At 46.7% G+C, this 21977-nt stretch overlaps 1 long non-coding RNA gene and 1 pseudogene across 3 annotated transcripts; one reads left to right on the top strand and one right to left on the bottom strand.

Moving 5' to 3' along the window:
• Nucleotides 1–3877: 3877 nt before the first annotated feature.
• Nucleotides 3878–21688, bottom strand: LOC128848983 (C-factor-like; annotated as a pseudogene).
• Nucleotides 15675–19547, top strand: LOC128848652 (uncharacterized). Of its 3 annotated transcripts, none has more exons than XR_008447091.1 (2): nt 15675–17223; nt 17633–19547. It is a non-coding gene; the product is annotated as an uncharacterized LOC128848652 (long non-coding RNA). The 3 variants fall into 3 exon arrangements; XR_008447092.1 differs by having other exon boundaries at nt 17617–19547; XR_008447090.1 differs by having other exon boundaries at nt 17399–19547.
• Nucleotides 21689–21977: the final 289 nt, after the last annotated feature.

Raw genomic sequence — 21977 nt, 5'->3', positions numbered from 1 at the left:
CCAAACAGTGGAACGTCTAAATGTATCCTACATGTGTTATGCTGCATCCACAGGGCTGCCGTTATTAACCTTGTACCCCTCTCAACTGGTAGCTCAGGCTTGGGTTATCTTGGCCACTACAGACTCCTTACCAAGAGTCTGAAGGGAAGAAAAGCAGGCTGAAATGAGCTATGTATAGTAACATAAGAAACATAAGAACGGCCATACTGGGTCAGACCAATGGTCCATCTAGCCCAGTATCCTGTCTTCCAACAGTGGCCAATGCCAGGTGCCCCAAAGGGACTGAACAGGATATTCATCAAGTGATCCATCCCCTGTTTCCCATTCCCAGCTTCTGGCAAACAAAGGCTGGGGACATCATCCCTAATAGCCATTGATGGACATATCCCTCCATGAATTTAGCTAGTTCTTGTTTGAACCCTGTTATAGTCTTGGCCTTCACAACATTCTCTGGCAAAGAGGTCCACAGGTTGACTATGCATTCTGTGAAGAAATACTTCCTTTTGTTTTAAACCTGCTGCCTATTAATTTCATTTGGTGACCCCTAGTTCTTGTGTTATGAGAAGGAGTAAATAACACTTCCTTGTTCACTTTCTCCACACCAGTCATGATTTTATAGACCTCTATCATATCCCACCTTAGTCATCTCTTTTCCAAGCTGAACCGTCTGAGTCTTATTAATCTCTCCTCATATGGAAGCTGTTCCATATCCCTAATCATTTTTGTTGCCCTTTTCTGAACCTTTTCCAAGTCTAATATATCTTTTTTGAGATGGGGCAACCACATCTGCACACAGTATATGGAGATATACCTATCTCATAAGAACTGGAAGGGACCCTGAAAGGTCATTGAGTCCAGCCCGCTGCCTTCACTAGCAGGACCAAGTACTGATTTTGCCCCAGATCCCTAAGTGGCCCCCTCAAGGATTGAACTCACAAGCAGGCCAATGCTCAAACCACTGAGCTATCCCTCCCCCCATTCAAGATGTGGGTGTACAATGGATTTCTATAGAGGTAATATGATATTTTCTGTCTTCTTATCAATCCCTTTTCTAATGATTCCCAACATTCTGTTAGCTTTTTTGACTGCCACTGCACATTGAGTGGATGTTTTCAAAGAACTATCCAGAATGACTCCAAGATCTCTTTCTTGTATGGGAACAGCTAATTTAGACCCCATCTTTTTATATGTATATTTGGGATTATGTTTTCGAATGTGCATTACTTTGCTTTTATCAACATTGAATCTCATCTGCCATTTTGTTGCCCAGGCACCCAGTTTTGTGGGATCCTTTTGTAACTCTTTGCAGTCTGCTTTGGACTTTACTATCTTGTAACCGGTCCCCTTTCCCACTTATCTCCAATATCTGAACAGCACAGCCCATGTCCAAAATATAACTTGCTTGCATAAGTGACCTTGGATTTTGTGGGGTACAAATTAATTTGTTTAAAAAAGTCACTTGTGCGATGGGGCTTGGGTCAGGTACACTCAATATCTTAGAATCTTTTCTTCATGGGTGTCCCTAGAAACTGGCGTTCCAGACATCTGTGGTGCCCCCTGTGCTTGTGTTCCCACTCCCGTGTTTGGATTCCCTCAAGAGCTTAACAGAAAAGGCACCATGATAATCTGACATGAAAGCCGAGAATCTGCAGGTCTCACAGGAGGGCAATCCAGGGGAGATAGATGAAGCTGGAGAGCAGGTGCCCTCACCTATGCAGCTGGTTTTGTTGAACCAGAAGTCCCCAAATCCAGAGGGCTGGAGAGGAAACTTTGTTGCCTGCTGCTGACTCTTCCTGTAGGGATGTGAAGGAAGCATGAGTGGGAGATGGGAGATGGTGCCAAAAAGTTATAAAAGATCTCTTGGCTCACAGGTAGCGCCATGCTGCTTTCCATTGCCACTCACTAGCAGACGGGATCTTTGTGCTTTTGACTGTTAATAATTTCTGTGGTTTGCACTTGAATGAAACAAGCTCTTAGTTAAGGGATAGAACAAACATGAAGATAAAATGGCTTAGAGCAACTAGAGGAGCTGGAAAACCTATTTTCTACCTAGCTAATCTTGTTAAGTAGCATTTTTTGTCTGTTTAGCTTGAATGGTTTGAATATGCATCTTCCTTACGGGGTTGGGTGTTGAATGATTGTAGTGAATGATTATAGTTATCTGAATTTGCTTGGGCACAGAAGTTTTCAGGGAGTGGTCTTAGCATATAAAGGCGACTCTGAAACCTGATCAAATACTGAGCCCAATGGGCAAGGCTGTTCATATCATGCTGGTGATAACAGAGCACTTGTATAGTTTCCTGCTGTCTTCAGTGGTCGCAGACCTTATTCTCCACACCCTGTTGAAACAGGGGAGACACCATTCTATCCCTCCTCTCCCACATACTAAACCCAACCCAAAAGGAGCAGCTTTGAGCTGATGTAGCAAATCCTTTATTAAAAACAATTTCTCTTTCTTGCTCTGCCTTTTCCCTCCCCACCCTCATCAAATCTGCTTACTCAGCTGCTTCTTAATGTCCTTTTAAAGTAACCTAAACCAGTAGAAGAATCTCACAGTTAATCTTCAGCTGGTGCAAATGGGCATAGTGTCATTGAAATGAATCAGGCTAAGCTAATTTACACCATCTGAGAATTTGGCCCTCAGCCAGTATATAAAAGCATTGGGGGTGAGGGTAGAGATGGAGGGAGGTGGTGAGAGAGCGAGGAACTCCTTAACTGAAAGAGCGAATGGACCTAAACTCATGAGCAGCTGCGCCCCTGAAAGCTCTGCACCTTGCAGAATGTGACTCCACCTTTGCAAGGCTCCAGCAGTCTCACCGCCTTCTCTAGTTTGTGTTTGATTAATTTTGAAAAGGATCCCAAGAGCCAATGAAGACAGTGCAAGAACAGGTCATGCCCAGGAGAAAGTAACTCTTTGTCACCAACCTCTTAGCAAAGGTCTGTGCAGCTGTTGCATGGGGCTGTTAAAATGACACAGGTTTGTTTTGGTGCAGTGCAGTTCCCACTGCATCATGGGGCAAAATGACCAAAAATGTGAGAGGACAGGTGCTGTCAACTGACTGTTGAAGGTGCATTTCACCCTAGGCCAGAGGGCCTAATCAAAGGCGTAGGTGGAACAAAGAGCCTGGCAAGAGGCCTTCTGCACTGGAGTCATTTCATGTCTGGAGCAGAGGTTCATGGTCCTGCTGTTCATGTGTGCACGTACTGTGTGCTGGTTTGATTCACGTCAGCCTCCCTTTGTATTTCACTAATTACTATAGTCAATATGAACATATCTTTGTATAATGGACAACAATAATGTAAAGGTACATTTTATTTTTCTGCCGACACTTCTAATGCTGGTGTTGCTGTTTACCAATAAACTCTTTAACTATCGCTGTGAAACAGCCTGTTTACATCCTCTTTGTGGAGGGATAGGAGGGTGGATATTGGTGCTTCACATTCATGTGTTTCATGTTCCTTTTGTTTTCTTAGTGAGCTAATACAGATAGAGAATTAGACTAATTTCTTTGTTAAAGCCCAATTTCTGTTGTCTAGGGAAATCCACGCTACCTACCCCGTGCCTGGAGTCTGTTATTCAAGTAAGCTCAGCTGGATGGTGCAGTTAATTTTGTATCTATAACAGCTATTGTAATACTTTGCTTTTAATATGTCTCATCAGAGGCTCTCCAACTGCTACACAAGGATCAGGCAGCATTAGGGGAAACTAAGACTAAGTGATGTGCCCAAGGGCCCAGCAAGTCAGTGGCAGAGCTGTCTCCCCTCTAACTATGAGGCAATGCTTTCCTTTAAAGGAGGTATCCTGAATCCATAACCCAAAAGAGTCCTGTGAGGGGAGAGACTCAGTAACAGCGCTAGTTGAGGCAGAGATGTTTATTCATGAGATGCAGACGGGTGCTGGAGTGTCCTGTGCACACTGCTGGTGAAATCATTCCTGTAGGCCAGGCTCTCACCATGGCACATTTCTTCCTGTCCAGTCCACTTCAATCCCATGGTGTTTCTCAGAGAGGGTGGAGAGCACCTTCAGAATCCCCTGCACGCTGTCCTCCACCGTCAGCTCTGCCTGCAGCATGCACATGAAAGGGGGAGAATGAAACTCCACTTGTGTTTGAAGCACTTGCCCCGGGGAAGTGGGCTCCTGGCCTTGGTGGCAGCTGGCCCACACCTTCCTGCGCTCGCTGCTTCCTTCTGGATCACAGCTAGCAAATCCAGGCTGTTGCTGGGCGGGAGTAGGGGTTGGGCAGTAGTTGCCTTTCTGGAAGGAAGGGGGAGCACAGATCTTGTGAACCTGTGTGTGTGTGTGAGGGGGAGATAGGGATTGGAAGAGAAGCTGCTGCTGGACCTCCTGAGCAGATTAAGTTCTCGGGGCACAAATAAGAACAGCAGCTAGGTGGCACAGGAATATTGGGGAGGGAAAGGGGGGAATAATAGGACCTGGGGAGTGGGAGAGGGGATGCAGCTGGAGAACATGGGACCCAAGGCCACATGTGGGATAAGATAGAGAGGGTATATCTACCCTGCATTAGAACCCGCAGCTGGCGCGTGCCAGCAGACTCAAGCTAAGGGGCTCGGGCTAACGGGCTGTTTAATTGTGGAGTAGACATTCAGGCTTGCGCTAGAGCCCGGGTTCTGGGACCATGCGAAGGAGGGTCTCAGAGCTTGAGCCCAAATGCCTACAGTGCGATTAAACAGCCCCTTAGCCTAAGCCCTGTGAGCCTGAATCAGCTGGCGTGGCCAGCCGTGGGTGTCTAATTGCAGTGTAGACATACTGTGACAATGCGGTTCTGGCGGAACCCAACTGAGAGTGCCAACTCAGGACAAATTGCTTAAACAGGGCAGTTGCAGCCCAAGGCTGGGGTTTTTTCCACCTCTAAGGCAAACCAAACCAGCCAGACTAAGGGAACTTCGGTCTCACCCCACTGGCTAACCGCAAGTCTCACAAGCAATCTCCTTAGACACTCCAGTTTCTCAGTATAACCACCAGTGCCACTCGTACGGGGACAAATGGTTATGAAAACCAGTACCCCAGTAACAGAAAAAGGTTCTCCTGATCCCAAAGGACCAAGCCCTAGACCCAGGTCAATATACAAATCAGATCTTTCCCACAAATCACGCTGTTGCCAATCCTTTAGAATCTAAAATCTAAAGGTTTATTTATAAAAGGAAAAAGATAGAGATGAGAGTTAGAATTGGTTAAATGGAATCAATTACATACAGTAATGGCACAGTTCTTGGTTCAGGCTTGCAGCAGCGATGGAATAAACTGCAGGTTCAAATCAAGTCTCTGGAATACATCCCCCGCTGGGATGGGTCCTCAGTCCTTTGTTCAAAGCTTCAGTTTGTAGCAAAGTTCCTCCAGAGGTATGAAGCAGGATTGAAGACAAGATGGAGATGAGGCATCAGCCTTATATAGTCTTTTCCAGGTGTAAGAACACCTCTTTGTTCTTACTGTGGAAAATTACAGCAAAATGGAGTCTGGAGTCACATGGGCCAGTCCCTGCATACTTTGCTGAGTTACAAGGTGTATCTGCCTTCTCTCAATGGGTCCATTGTATAGCTGATGGTCCTTAATGGGCCATCAAGCAGGCTAGGTAGAGCTAATCTCAGCTTGTCTGGGATGTCACCCAGAAGCATAGCATAAGTTTGCCATACAGACAGTATAGAGCCAATATTCAAAACTTCGACTACAAAACTGATACACACACATAGACAGCATAATCATAACCAGTAAACCATAACCTTGTCCTAGACACCCCATTTGACCCCCTTTATACAAGATTTGGGTGCCACTACAGGACCTTGATTGCAACAATGATCTATACGGTCCCAGTTTATGTCAATAACGTCACACCCCCAACGCAAAATTGATGCAGGAAGGGATGACACAAACATCACTGACTGCATCCTAAGAGCTCCCCATCCTGGGTTCTGTCTCACTACAGCTAGTATTGGGTTAGAAGCCGTACCAGTGTATAACAGAAACGGTTTATCAAAATCATGTTCAACTACATGATTGAACCTCTTTACAAACCCAAGGTAAAACTTAGTTAGAACAATAGTGGATTGGATCTGCTCTGGCAGCATCATCCCTGTATGTCTCATGTGATCTTTCCAAGAGCTAAAGAAAACCGCTACTTTATTCATACAAGCTCGGGCAAATGTTTGGAACCCAATTAACATCGAATAAATGCAGATATTAATGTTCTTCATAGTACAGGAATCTTGGCATTTAGCCATGAAAGCAATATGGTAGTGTGCCTCAGTCTTCCTTTTCATACAGCACATTAGGTCTGGAATGTCTTTTCCCCTGTGAAAAGTTCCCATATTGTTTACAGGCATCAACTGTGAAACATCAATATAGCAAGACCTTTTAACATAAAGTGTGTTCTCATGTATTCCTTTTAACATGTTCAAGGGATTCTCCAAAAGATTAGGCACATTGTACATTTTTACAGTTTGTGGCAATAGCAACACATTCATTACAAAATTTAGCAATAACAACAAGTTCATTGCAAGTGTCCATCTACAATCGTTTTTGTCATGCCACACCTTTGGCTCAATACCATTGGAGTTTGGGCATTTTAGGGTTAACCTGTGGCTTCCCTTTGCAAAATTCAGTTTTCTCTTTCCTCCTTGTCCTGCAGGATCAAACCCTGATTTCTCTTGCTTAACAGAATTCACTGGCTGATGGGGTGGGCCCTCTGTGCTAACAGCTATTAGCAAGTCCTTCCCCTCCCAGCCAGGCAAGTAATTTGCACTACCCCAGACCAGAGCCAGTCCACCAGTTTTCATATTCGTAACTGCTATCATTTCCAAGGCTGGACTCTGTCTTAAAGAGATACCACACAAATCCAAAGAGTCTGAGGGTGAGAGTTTGCTTGCTCTCCCCCGCATGCTCAAGCATTTAGCCATAAAACTGCTCTGCTCTGACACATCAGTAACCAAATCTGTCCTCACACCCTGAAGCACAAACTGCTCATTTAAAGAATCAGAAAAGGGACATTCCTGTTCCAACACCATTGTCTCCCCAACAAGTTGGCCCCACACAGCCACTTGGTTATAGGGCTGCCTCAATTCCTTAACAACTTTTACTTCTTCTGAGACCTTCTCAAAGCTACCCACACTGGATCTTTTAAAAGGACAGTCAGTGGATCCATTCACAACAGACAATTTTTGGCTGCTAGGAACTGAAACTTCCTTGATTAAATCACTCTCACACCCTTCAGTTGCAGGGAACTGCTTGCGTACCATGAGGATTCCTTTCTCCAGGAGCTTTTCTAAGCAGCAATTCACCCCTCACAGAAATTCTGCCCTTACCCTCTTCACCTAGGGCTTGCTCTAAAGGAACACTTTCCTGAGCAACCACAGCCTCTGTCTGGGTCTTACTTACATTCAGGATCACCTTTGGCCCATCAGGCAGATCTCTACACAATCCCCTTTCAGGCGAACCCATAGACTTCCTAGATAAAAGGTTAGAAATATTTCCCTTCTCTTTGCCACACACAATCTTAGGAATTTTTTCCTTTTTGCTACAAGTTGTTAAACTGTCCGTAGGTACCACAACCAAATTACCTTTCCGCTCTCCTTGTGCCCTGGCTAGGGTATCACCCTGATCAGACAGAGTTGTTACACCCTTCTCCAACCACACATGAGCAACAGGCAAAATACAAGCACCAGAATTGTCTGATCTCTGGGATTTTGCTAAGACACTAACTGGATGCAACCTAGTTACGGTGCCATTCTCCCCAGCAGATGCAAACTTAGGACCATTCCCTTCCTGGGCTTTAGTTGAATCCAGAACCCACTCTGAGACAACTAAATTACTCTCAACCATCACAGGCCGAAAAGCACCTTCTGTCTGCTCCACAGACAAAAAAGAGTTGGAGACGCATTTTCCTTTACTAGACATACAGCTTGGGACTTCATTTCCCTTGTCCCAGCACACCGGGCTGTTCACAGACAACTGCTTGGAGACTGGGGTAGCTTCCTCCATAGGCAAGTCAATACCCCTGACAGACACAGGCACATTTCCTTCACTGTCACTATTCTTCGCACAGGAAACAGATAAGGTATAGGGACACTCATCTTCCACTCTCCTTGCCTTCCCAAACTGCTGACTAGATAAAGCCATCAGCTCACAAGACTGCCTAGGCTCATCCAAAATCTCCTTGTTCTCCTCTCCCTTCGCTTGATCTAATTCCAGATTTACTTCTGAGACATTAGATAGACATTCAGAAACTTCATTCACAGCCAAACAGTTACTTTCCAAAGACAAACTTTTGGAGAAACCCTCCATAGGCACAACCTTAGGATCAATCCCCTCTTGTGCCTGGTTTGTATTAACTTGACTGACCATAGCTTTAATATCATTTCCAATCATAATATCCTTAGGGATTATGTCTTTTACTCCCACAACCATAGTGCCCTCCAATCCCTTCCATTTCAGGTGGATTTTAGCCAAAGGCACCCTGACAAAATACTTAGATAAGGCTACAACAGTTACATCTTCACCTGGCAAATAATCTTCCTTCCTGACAAGACTTGCTTTAACCAGAGTAATATCTGCTGCGGTGTCCCTCCATGCCATACACCTCACTCCATTCACTTCTGCACTGCTAATAAACTCTGCGTTATTTCCCCCATATTTAGCTTTAATGTGAGTTTTAAGGTCAAATTCTTCAGAGACCACAGAAACAGCATTTGCACACAGGGCACCAATGCTGGGCTCTGTGTGGCTTGCCTGTGAGTTTACAACAACAGGGTTAGCATTGGCCGTGGCATTTGGGTTTCCTGGTTTTGGGCTGCCCTTCAGTGTCGGGCAGTCTGGTCTCATGTGGCCCAGGATACCACAGTGATAGCATGTAACCTGTTCCGTCCTGGGATGTGAGTTCCTACCCTCCGGGCCCCCTTGAACTCCTTTAGAAGAGTCAGGTTTATTTTTAAATCCTTCCCTCCTCTTGAACTGGGGAGAATGGTAATTAGTTTTTCCCGGGGTTTTACACCCTTCTCGAGCCCTGTTTTGGGTATGGGCATCCGCAATCTCTGCTGCCCGTAGGACTGACTCAGGGTCCCTGTCGCACACAGCTGCTCTCACATTGTCAGGCACAATGTCTAAGAACTGTTCCAAAGTTATTAAATCCAGCAGTTTTTCAAAACTCCCATGCGCCTTGGCTCCCACAACCCACTTTTTAACAAAACCCATCAGCTTATGAGCACATTCTACAAAAGTACCATCCTTAGACATTTTAAACTCTCTAAACTTAACTCTGTAAGATTCAGGAGTAACCTTGAACCACCTTAACACAGAATCCTTAAACCGCTCATAATCTAAGGCTTCGTGTTCCCCCAAGTCATTGAATACCTCCCTGGCTTTTCCAGTCAGTCTGGTCAGCAGGACAGGCATTCGCTGACCCTCAGGGATCTGGTACAGATTGCAGAGGCGTTCAAAGGTAGACAAAAACTCCTCTATATCCTCAGTATCATTGTAAATGGGACACATCCTTTCCCAGTTTTTCTCATGGCGGGGGGGGAGTGGAGTACCAGGTGGGGATGACTTTCTCCGCTCTTCCATTACTTGGAGCTGAAGTCTGGCCGTCTCCTGTTCCATCTTGTGAGTCTCCTGCTCCATCCTGTGAGTCTCCTGCTCAGCAGCGAGCAGCTCTAGACGCCCCTTACGAGCTCTCTCTTCTCTCTCATCAGCCTCCTTCTTTCTTTGATCGGCTTCTTTCTCTCTCTCAGCAGCCTCCTTCTCTAATTCTGCTATTTTTTGCTTCTCCAGCAATCGAAGATCTGCTAGTTTCTGTTCATGCTCAAATTGCAGTTTACTTGTCGCCTTTTGCATCCTAATCTTTTCTGCATCTTCTGTAGCCTCAGGTAAGGGCTGTGCTCTTGCCCCCTGATCACTGGCCATTAACAGATTTCTCAGTTCTTGATTTGTAGCTTTCTTTCTAAAACTTATCCTCTTTTCTGAACACAAATTTTCCAGGGCTTTTTTGCCAAGTCCCTCATATGCTCTTTGCTCAGCCATTGCAGCAGCTCTTTAACCAACAAAACTCTCAATCCCAAAATTCAAATTTGGACAGCGCGGGGTTCTGACCCAAAGCTTAATTGACCTGGTTCTGTGGATCCTGCCGACTACGCCACTGTGACAATGCGGTTCTGGCGGAACCCAACTGAGAGTGCCAACTCAGGACAAATTGCTTAAACAGGGCAGTTGCAGCCCAAGGCTGGGGTTTTTTCCACCTCTAAGGCAAACCAAACCAGCCAGACTAAGGGAACTTCGGTCTCACCCCACTGGCTAACCGCAAGTCTCACAAGCAATCTCCTTAGACACTCCAGTTTCTCAGTATAACCACCAGTGCCACTCGTACGGGGACAAATGGTTATGAAAACCAGTACCCAAGTAACAGAAAAAGGTTCTCCTGATCCCAAAGGACCAAGCCCCAGACCCAGGTCAATATACAAATCAGATCTTTCCCACAAATCACGCTGTTGCCAATCCTTTAGAATCTAAAATCTAAAGGTTTATTTATAAAAGGAAAAAGATAGAGATGAGAGTTAGAATTGGTTAAATGGAATCAATTACATACAGTAATGGCACAGTTCTTGGTTCAGGCTTGCAGCAGCGATGGAATAAACTGCAGGTTCAAATCAAGTGTCTCTGGAATACATCCCCCGCTGGGATGGGTCCTCAGTCCTTTGTTCAAAGCTTCAGTTTGTAGCAAAGTTCCTCCAGAGGTATGAAGCAGGATTGAAGACAAGATGGAGATGAGGCATCAGCCTTATATAGTCTTTTCCAGGTGTAAGAACACCTCTTTGTTCTTACTGTGGAAAATTACAGCAAAATGGAGTCTGGAGTCACATGGGCCAGTCCCTGCATACTTTGCTGAGTTACAAGGCGTATCTGCCTTCTCTCAATGGGTCCATTGTATAGCTGATGGTCCTTAATGGGCCATCAAGCAGGCTAGGCAGAGCTAATCTCAGCTTGTCTGGGATGTCACCCAGAAGCATAGCATAAGTTTGCCATACAGACAGTATAGAGCCAATATTCAAAACTTTGACTACAAAACTGATACACACACATAGACAGCATAATCATAACCAGTAAACCATAACCTTGTCCTAGACACCCCATTTGACCCCCTTTATACAAGATTTGGGTGCCACTACAGGACCTTGATTGCAACAATGATCTATACGGTCCCAGTTTATGTCAATAACGTCACACATACCCAGACAGGGACACTGGAAGATGAGGAGGAAACTAACAGGAGTTTAACCCCATCCTATACAAACAAGCAAACAAACCATATCCTCAGGTTTCCCCCCATCCCTCTGCGAGAGTGTGGGTTGGACCAGGGACAGGCCAGAGTGGGAGGTCGAGTACAGTGGTCTTATGACCTTGTGATTCTGGGGCCTACCAGTGAAGTAACTACAAATGCTGGTTTTACTGGGACACTCCCGGCTTTCACAATGTTCTGCAGCCCTGCGAACGTCTGAGGACTCCAGAAATGTCCTGGCTTCTCACTTCATTAATCAAACCGTGTTTATTTTACGACTACAAAATGTTTGCTCAAAAGAGGGGAGTTTACTCCGTGTTTAGCAGGAGCAAACAGGGCAGTGGGTGCAAGGCGTGTTCAGCGCCAGCAGTGGCTGGAGTGCAGAGAAAAGCCTAATGAGCGGAGACATTACCAGTGCTGTTCATGTGAGCAACACTTGGCCAAGGGGATTTGATCTGGATCACATTAAATGTCTGAGTCTATCCAGTTTTTTCCTCGAGCAAACTTGTCTTGGTATCAGCAGCAAAGCAATGACACTCTGGTCTGAGCGAATGGCAATAGATGCAATGAGTGATAGTGCCTAACCCCAACCACCATCTCACCCTCACGCTGCCAGGAGACTCTGGGCACATCTCTGGAAAGTCATTAGCTGCTGTACCTTGGCAGTTCCCAGCTCTGTTTTCACCCAGCCTGGATGCAGCGCAGTGCACAGGATCCCGTCTTCCTTGTATCTCACCGACTGGCACCTCGTGAGCATGTTCAGAGCAGTCTGGATGTGAAGCACGTCCAGAGCAGAGGCAGAGTCACGAGGGAAGAGAATTAAATTTATGAGTTCCAGAAGTGGCACTTTGACGCTCCTTCAACTGCACATAATTGACTTGTGCTGCTGAGAAACCTGCATAACTTGTAGGCAGCACAGGCCAACTAGCTTTGCCCCTTTTCCTTTCTCCTCCCTTCATAAAACAGGAAAATTAAATGCAAACTAAGGCGAATTAAAGCACTAGATCAGGTCCTGACCAGTGAGGACGGTCCCAAAGCTACAGGTTACTCTGCTACATTAACTCAGCTGGGTCTCCTCGGGGTTATAGTTTTTATTCCTCTCCTCCTTGTTAACTGTGATCATGTGCATATTCCACTCCTTAAGGGAAGCAATTGGTTTGATTCCTAAATTTTGGAGCCAGAGGCCTGAGGTCCCTGAAAGCCACATCCTTCTTCCCCCAAGGTCTGGTGCCAACACTAGGTTTGTCTTCACTGCAGACTTAACTCGTGTGTTGCCCCTAACCAGGGTCCTGTCAACACACTCACAGACCCTTCACTCAAGTGTGGGGAAGCTGTTAATGCTGGATGCCTGGCCCCTCATGGGGCATAGACCAAACCTCAAGTGAGCACGACTCATCAGCTGTTAACGTGCCAGTTCTGCAGCTCGAGTGCTGCTATGCCACCAATGCCTTCCAATAGTTTCCCCAGTATGCCAGCAAGGACAGACACTATCTCCCACAATCTCCTGGGCAAGTTCATAGAGCAGCGCGGCTTACGCAGCACAAGGATGCACGGGCTATGCCCTCAGACATCTTAGAGCAGAGGTCCCCAAACTGTGGGGAATGCCTGCCTAGGGGGGTATGGGGAAATGTTCCAGAGAGTATGGTGGGGCCCGCACCAGCCACCAGTTCTGCTCCTGCCCCGCCCCCAGCTATGTCCCCAGTTTCTGGCCCCGTGCCTAGCCCTGTCTCCAGCCTTGGCGCGGCTTCGCTCCCGGCCCTGTGCCAGCTTCCAGCCTCAGCCCCTGGCCTCAGCCCTGCTCCTGGCCCCATACCCACCCCCCAACTAGGGTTGCCAACTCTGACTGAAGCTATTCTGGGAGATTTTTTTTCCCAACATGCCATAATGTCATTGTCTTAAAATAGCCTATTAAAATCTCCCGGATTGCTTTCAATAGTCACTGGGAGATTGGGGACCACTGTCTGAGAGCCACACACGAGTGAGGGCAGCACCACTGGGGACACAGCAGCTTGAGTGTCACAGTTATTTTGCAGTGTGGCCATTCTCACTCGAGCTGGGCTAACTTGAGAGAAGTCACTTGAGTGCAGCTAACTCATGTCAATGGGGCAGTGAGGACAGACCCCCTCTGGTGCAGAACTGCCCAGTCTCGTGGTTTGTAATGGGCTGAGAACGATCCCTGGTATGTTATCAAGGAAAGAGAGGGGGAGTTTTATGGACACCTTAGCTACCTTTTACATCCCACGCCAGGGAGACAGCCAAACACACGCTGTCAGTGGAGGGCTCATTTCTGTCCCCTGCTCTTTGTGGGATGCTCTGAGTGCACATAGAGAATCCCCTGTAAAAGTGGCTCTAAATTGGACTCAGATCCCTTTATTGGGGCAGGGGGCAGAAATTAAGAGTATTTGGCTGTAAGGATAGTCAGGGCTTAAGTCTTTTATGAAGGGGAACACGCTCCGTCTGGGGGCAAAATGGGCATAGATAGTTCAGAATGATTTCCCCATGTTAAGTATCCTCACACCTTTTTGTCAACTGTCTGAAATGGGCCATCTTGATTCTCACTACAAAAGTTTTTTTTTCTCCTGCTGACAATAGTTCATCTTATTTAATTAGCCTCTTAGAGTTGGTATGGCAACTTCCAACCTTTTCATGTTTTCTGTATGTATATATATTTTCTTACTCTATGTTCCATGCTATGCATCTGATGAAGTGGGCTGTAGCCCACGAAAGCTTATGCTCAAATAAATTTGTTAGGCTCTACGGTGCCACAAGTACTCCTGTTCTTTTTGCGGATACAGACTAACACGGCTACCACTCTGAAACCTTCCCTTTCCTGGTGCATGAATCAGCACAGGACACACCATCAGGGCATGTTTTGTTTCGGGGTAACTGCAGAATTATCAGATAGGACATGCACCCCACCACCCCCGGATCCCATGACTTGTTAGCAGATGGGCTAACAGCTCCTTGCTGCAGCGTTAGGAGACGACTGGAAAGGTGGCCATGCTGGGGGTGTTCCCGATGGAGCCCCCTATAGTGGACACGTTGATAATGGCCGCCTTGCTGCAGCTGAGCCCTGTCTGGGTGCTCTCCTGCGCAGCCTTCTTCAACAAGGGCAGGAACGCCTGGAGGGAGACAGACTGTGTCCGTTTGTCCTTGCTAATAAATCTGGCCCAGCGTAGCTGCTACAGCATAGCCGGGCTACCTGTGTGAGGTGCTGGGCCTCAAAACCTGCATACTCCTGGCCTCTCCTCCTCCCCAGTGTCACCCCAGAGACGTCCTCCATGGCATGTACAGTGTTGGGCCCCCCACAGCAGTTCGCCGGGGGGGGGGGGGGGGCAGGCATCGGAATCACTTCTTCCTTGTCCCATCCTAGCTTCTCTTCCTCACTGAGGCTCCACTCCTGCCTCTGGCTCAAACCTAATCTTGCTGCAAACCTGTCCCACTTCCTGCGCTCCACCCTCCTGCTTGCCCTTTTTTTCCCTCCACCCCGTCTCTATTTCCTACCTGCCTTCACTGCACCCCATCTGCTAGGAACAGCTTCCCAATTCGCTCTCTCCCATCGCCATCCCTCTCCTCCTTCAACCCACTTCTCAACCACCACCTGCTCTGCTCCACCTACCAGCTCTAATGTCCCAATGACATCTGAACCAGTTTGTGCCTTCAGACTACAATGCTCAGACCCACAAAAGTACCTAGGTACCTAAGTCCCAGTTGCTATCCATCAAACTCCCGCTGAACCCTGTAGGCACCTAAGTTTCTGCCTCTGGGCATGCGCATGGCTGCCTCACTCTAGGCATCAAAAAACCTATCTCCACCTAAGCCTCTCAGCATTTCATGAATTGGGGGAAGATAGGTGTTCATCTGCCTAGAGCACTTGCCAGGCCTGACCTGGTAGTCATGCTCAGAGGCTGCCTACTAGATTAGTCCTCTTCATAGTGGTTAGCATACACACCTGGGATGTGGGAGACCAGGGTGCAATTCCCACATCTGCCAGAGGGGGAGACAGGATTTAAACAGGGTCTGTCACTTCCAAGGCAAATGCTCTAACCACTGAGCTATGGGAGGGTTCTGATGAGACATTCTTCCCTGGTGAAGCTGTTCCACTGGGGCTAAATAATAAAAGAGTGATTGGAGAAGGGCAACCGGACCCTCAGGCTCCCACGTGGGTGCCCTAATCACTAGACAACACAGCCGTTCTCTCTCTTCTCTCTCGCTGGCCACTGTGGATAAATACTCAAATAGCCATTGGGCCAGAGTGAGAGGGAGTGCATTTTATTCTCTGTATTGTGAAAGTTACTAGTGACCCCCCCTTAACAGAGCAGCCTTTATGTCAACCAGTGGCCATTAGGGGGAAGCAGACACTTCAAGTACACAGAAGCCTGAACTTTTCAACTGTCTTCCCTTCAAGACCTTAAGGTAGTTGGAGCTGGTCCCAAGCCGGTTTTCACTGACCAGATAGCAAAAGCACGGGTCTGACAACCACCAATCAAGTGTTAACACTGCAAGGACCTTTGTCTGAATGTGTATAAAGGATCGGTAAAATGTGTGTAAGACAGAGTTTTTGTACTAAGGTGCAAAGCTCTCCTTTCTTCTGCAGAATAAAGCAGCTCTTCCTTATCCCTGTCTGGCTGTTATTGGCTCTCGGCTAGGTGGACCCGATATTTCGGTAACAGTTTCTAGCGACTCCGCCGGGACTCTCCTAGCTCGGACATTGGACTCCGGATGGCTGTGGCAAATTGGGAACGGCGCCAATGGGGTGTTTCGCCCCTTTTCTCTGCTTCACCGCAGCCCCTGGGGTTCGTGTTCTGATAAGGTGAGTCCTAATAGGATAAGGAGACACTATCTGGTTCTGGTCTGGTTAACCGGTTAATGAATTTCTGTCTTATACATTTGGGCGTTAGGTGTGTGGAAGGAACTGAGCCTCTCATTCGTAATTCCTCAGAGTAGAAGCCATCGCGTGCGATGAAGCTCTGAGGTCGAATTGGGATCCTTCTGTCCCGTCCCCTGTAGCGGTCAGTATTAGTAGAAATTCCTGTAATAGGATCCTATTAGGCCATAATTCCCTCTGTTCTCTGTGTAATTCTCTGTTAGAGTATCAGCAGGCAGATGGGTGGGTCTCTGGTAAAACCCTCTGAGGATAGCCCTTTAAATTATATGTTAAGTAAATGGTCTTTACCCGGTGTTTAAAAAGAAATAGTTACACCTTGTGTAGAAATTGATGTGGCTAGTGTTGTGGAAATTGAATTGTGGAGAGGATGTGCATTTTCCCCAGAACATGTGCAGTGTATATTGTAGCAGAGGTAAAAGAAATGCAAACCTACCAATATAGGTTGTGTTGTCTTTTTCAGATCACTGGGTGTTTGAAAGCAGGAGTTAGAAGTAAAAGGCAATCAAAAGTCTGGGAAAGTTAATTGTGTCCTTTTTTTTAAGTAAGAATCTTTAAGCTGTGGATAGCTTTGGATCTGGAAGCAAGCCAGAAAGCATCTGTATTAATGTAATTTTCTAACGAATAAAGTAGAAGCCACTGAAACCTGGGCTGCCTATGAAATAAATACAAGGAAATATGGGGTAATTCTGTTTTGCCTAAAATCAACAAGAGTATGTGTATATAAAGGAAATATTTTAAGCAATGACTGACTGCCCAGAAGGGGTAGACCTCTGTTCTTTTGTCTTTCAGATCATCAGAGAAAACGGATGCCAGCTGAATAGCATTCAACGTACCATGCATTTACTGGCACAATAGGAATTATTTTTGTGTTCTATGGCCAAAATTGTTGTTAAAATGTGCATACCAACAGTCTTTGGAAGCAAGGACATGGAAGGTTAACCCATTCCCCATATTGCCGATGGGATCCTTCTGGCTACCTCAGATTTCTAGCCAGAGGGCTGGGAAGGGAGGAAAGCTATTGGACACCAGAGGTTGTACCGAGTGGACTCCTCAAAGGTGGGTGTGCTTGTCCTGGTTTGTTGCTCCAAAGCTCTGTAATAAAGTTATTTTACTGGAAGGGTGTACATGGCATACATTGAGTAATAAGACTAATGTACGTATAATGGCAATTGTGTATGTGTTCATTGTTGGGAAAAGGTGTATGAGTGAAGAGTGGAAGTTTCCTTTGTAGGTTAAAAGAAGCCAAGAAGGGAAGAAGGAAAAAGAACAGAACGAGTTAACTGAAAAAAAATAGCTAGCAAGCTCAGTCCAAAGATAAGATGCTGGCCCCATCCAAGGACACTGCCCACAGCTAAGACTTGGCTGACAGCCAAGAAAAGGGGGGCCTGAATGTGCCCAAGCAATTATGAGATCTGCAAAGCACTGCCAGGCATTAATGAAATGTGTTAGGTTTCTTTTCTCACAGATAAAAGAACTGCTACCCAAAGACCCTAGCAGCCCTGCCATTCATTGAAACAAGGAGACTGAGTCTATGTAAAGTCCATCTACAAAAGACTGCTTTGGCTCCCCACTGGAAAGGCCCTTTCCAAGTGCTGTTAACCACCAACACCGCTGTGAAGTGCTAAGGACTACCTGCCTGGACCCATGCTTCTCACTGTAAAAAGACCCCTCCACCTCGGGAGGACTCTCCGGCTGATAAGCCTATTTCTCCTTCTAGCTCTGCTGTGCCTCCTGGACAGCAGGAAAAAGGAAAAAAGACAAGGTGAAGTGCTAGTAACATCTCCCTTGTCCACTGACAGACCTACTGTGCCTTTGGATTTTTCTAGAAGAAGCAAAACCATTACAGGGTGATGTGCTAGTAACCTCTCCCCTGTATGATGCTAAACCACACTGTTTCAGGAAAAGAGAAGAAGGAACACTTGCTTCATTGGAACCACCAAAGTCCAGGGACTCCTGACTACAAGAGACATTAAGAACTGACCCTGGTGAAGAAACAAAGAATTATATACTGGCAGGAAGAAAAGCATGTGGGACCCATGCTTGGGAATGTGGTATAGTACTACACCAAAAAGAAATGTATTAGGATATCAATGAACTGTGATTAACACTACACTAGGGACTGTTAAATTTTCATTACCCTTATTCAGTTTCCAGATCACCTCTACATACCCAAATTGCTCACAGGGGGCTGCCATTAGATTAGCACAACAGAGGGCTTGGGTTATTTCCTCTAGAAAGAAAAGTGACTTGACCGGATCCCTATGGGATGGGGCCAATAGTGCAGCAGCAGTTTGGAATATTTTTAAGAACCAAAACATGATGAGAAATTGGGGCACAGCTAACCCAGGTACAGGCTGGAATTGGTGAGTTACATGTTATCTCCGCCCTTAGTTCAATGACCCAGAAGTTGCTGACAGAGATGGTATTGAATATCACTGAGGCTGGGAAGGCATTGCAGTGGGATCTAGCATGTTCAGAAATTCAGGATTTCCTGAATGACCAGCTAATGGCCATTTGGAATGATCTAGAGCATCAGGCTTGGCCCACTGCCCTTACAGACACATCAGGAGTACCATCTGATCTGTGGCCATGGAGACATACTTGGAAACTTTCTGGGTGGAAGTGCGGACGTTCTCAATGCTCCTTCCAAGCATATGAACCAATTAGGGGGGGACTTGTGCTCGCATCGGGGAAAAATGTTGTTTCTATGTTAATCATTCTGGCTTAATTGAGCAGGATTTACAAGCCATTAAGAATGCTGCTGTTGTTTTCTGTGCTTTATCTCTTGATCACACCTTTAGTTTTGAGGACCTCCTTCCAGACCTTGGGTCATGGTTTACGGGGCTCTTTCAAACAATTGTTAAATGGAGTCTTTTCTTTCTATGTGTTATTTGGACAATGATACAATGTGCCAAATGCCTGTGTAATGCTATGATCAAAAGCTCTGCTGTCCATAAGAAAACCCAGTATCTGTCCCTCCAGCTTGATCGCAAATTGCATAACGGGCCTGACAATTTTTGAATTTGTCAGGCCCGAAGGGGGGACTGTGAAAGTTACTAGTGACCCCTCCCCTTAACAGAGCAGCCTTTATGTTAACCAAGTGGCCATTAGGGGGAAGCAGACACTTCAAGTACACAGTAGCCTGAACTTTTCAACTGTCTTCCCTTCAAGGCCTTAAGGTAGTTGGAGCTGGTCCCAAGCCAGTTTTCACTGACCAGATAGCAAAAGCACGGGTCTGACAACCACCAATCAAGTGTTAACACTGCAAAGACCTTTGTCTGAATGTGTATAAAGGATCTGTAAAATGTGTGTAAGACAGAGTTTTTGTACTAAGGTGCAAAGCTCTCCTTTCTTCTGCAGAATAAAGCAACTCTTCCTTATCCCTGTCTGGCTGTTATTGGCTCTCAGCTAGCTGGACCCGATGTTTTGGTAACAGTATGTTCCCACCTGCAAAGTGCTGGGGCCATCTGTAATGCTGCATAAGCACCAATAAAAGTTAGGAAACATCTGGATGAGTGTGTAATGCCCGGGTAGCCAACATCATCAAAGAACCTTGGGCTAAATTCTGTTCTCTGCTACACAAGTGCCATTCAATTAATGTCACGGATATGGCACAGGTGTAACTAAGGCAAGATCGGGTCCCTTTGACTTAGAACAGAGATGAGTGAAATTCTAGATCTCGTCAGCTGCTTTTCTTCCCTGCAAACCGAAGTAGAAGCTACAAATTCTCAGCTGAAGCCCTGTGTCAGGCAGACTCTTACCTGGGTCACCAACATTGGTCCCACAACGTTGATTTTATACACGGCCAACATATCTGCAGCAGTCGCTGACTCCAGAGTGCTCTCTGGCATAACGCCAGCATTATTTATCAGCAAATTCAGGCCAGATCCTCCCAGATGGGCCTCAGCTGTCTTTGCAGGGGCCTGGATGCTCGTGGGGTCTGTAGCTTCTGGAGAGAATGATGATGGTATTTATTATGAGCATGGGTTGGTTCCATTCCTGATACTGTGTGAAATAAATATGGCCGAGGTTACGGTGGTTTGTGTTGAGGAGAGAGAGATGTCATCCCTTACCAGCCGAGCTCTCGGGAGATACTTGTAGAGATGTGGCTGGTTCCTTCAAGCTATCGCATTCAAAAAACTGCATACAAACAAAGTTATTTAGGTTGCAAAGTCAAGCCCTCAAAAGTAAGATTTGCAGTTTTACAATTGTCTGCACAACCTTATTTCTTTTCCCTTGCCCATCCAGCTGTGCACTGAAGGAGTCAGGCAGCCTGTGGAAAAAACACACTGTGATCATGTAACTAAAGACTGCATCATAATGTGTAAACACAAGGGGGCCAAACGGAGGTTGCACAGGTAATCTCTAATTCTGGCATCTCCTGACTTTCCACTAGCTGGTTTTGCAATCTAATTAACATTCCTTTAATGTAGTTTTTTTAATCTGTAATTTCCCAGGTTGCTTTTTTTTTTTTAAAAGGAAAAAGCTAAAAAAAACCAAACCCCATTATTTGCACTTGTAACCACCCCACTTCATGATCATCAGGAGGCTTTGAACTGTGAATCTTCAGCATGAACGTCTACCACTTGGGCTACAAGACTAAATACATTTGCTAGCAGCAGGAGACGGTTGTTATACTGGAAAGGGATGAGTTGGTGTCACCACATTCTAGGGCCACAGAGTGGCCCAGGAAGCCTGGTTTGCTTTCTCTCCTCCCCCCACCCCCCGAAAGTGTGGGGCTCTTGCCACATGTGGTGTCCCCAGAGAGGGAGCTGCGCTGGTGCTATGTATCAGATCAGAGGGATGGTCAGACAGGGAGCCCAGCTGGCTCCCTCCTATCCCCTCCCCACCTCACCCTGCTACAGCAGCTCAGGCATCTCCTGGTCATTTGGCTGTGAATCCTCACAGAGGGGAGATTGGGGCTGACTCGGAGAAGGGAATCCCACCCCCGAATGCCCTGGCTGATAGCCACAAGACGTGAGTGGAAGCTTTGACTCAGGGGACAGATTCCAGGAGTCAGACTGGGGCTGGAACCTGCCGCTAATGGGCAGTTCTTTGTGACTCCAGGAGCTGCAGTCAGCTGTGTCCCCTTGATCAGCAGAGGGGGGAAGCAGAGAACATGCCCTGGGCTGGTTGTAAGGGGAGAGATGTAACAGGCTGGGCTTTGCCCCAAATGCTCCATTCTTTCACCAGGTGGCACTTTTCTGCTGGCAAAGGGAGACGTAGGATTTGCTGACTCCCTGGTGCAGCTGGCGTTTGCCCTGCCCAGAACCCCTAGCCCAGGCTCAGCCATGGTACAAAGGCTCTGTTAAAAAGAAGCAGCCATACGTGTAACCAGTGGCAGGTGTGCTGCCAGAGTCCCTTTCTGAGAGCTGGGTGGGGACCACAAATCCGGCCAGGGAGATGCCAGTTACTTGTGAAAAGTTAATGAGGGTCAGATCTTCAGCTAATGTAAAGTGTCACTGTTCCACGGCAGTTGCTAGAGCTATGGCAATGTACCCCACCTGAGGATCTGCCCCATACGGCATCCCAAGAGAAATGTCAGGCAAGCGATCCTACTCTATTATCGTTGGACTGTTTCCGCAGACGCTAGGCTTGTGTGAGATTTAGTTTGTCTTCTCCTCTCACAGCAGTTCTCACAAAGCTGAGCATAAGCCACTCCTCCTTCCATTGGGCCCTGCGGCAGAACTCCCCTTTGACAGAAAGGCAGCAGAATCTGGGCACAGATTACCAGACTAGGCAGGCAGCCTCTGCGACTGAGCCTACCTTGGTATCCCTAGACCTTTGCCTCTTTCACCCATCAAGTGGCA

This window comes from Malaclemys terrapin, chromosome 14 (genome assembly GCF_027887155.1).
Source record: "Malaclemys terrapin pileata isolate rMalTer1 chromosome 14, rMalTer1.hap1, whole genome shotgun sequence".
Taxonomy (NCBI): Eukaryota; Metazoa; Chordata; order Testudines; family Emydidae; genus Malaclemys; species Malaclemys terrapin.
The sequence above is the reverse complement of the archived record's forward strand: the minus strand, read 5'-3'. Positions and strand labels throughout refer to the sequence as shown.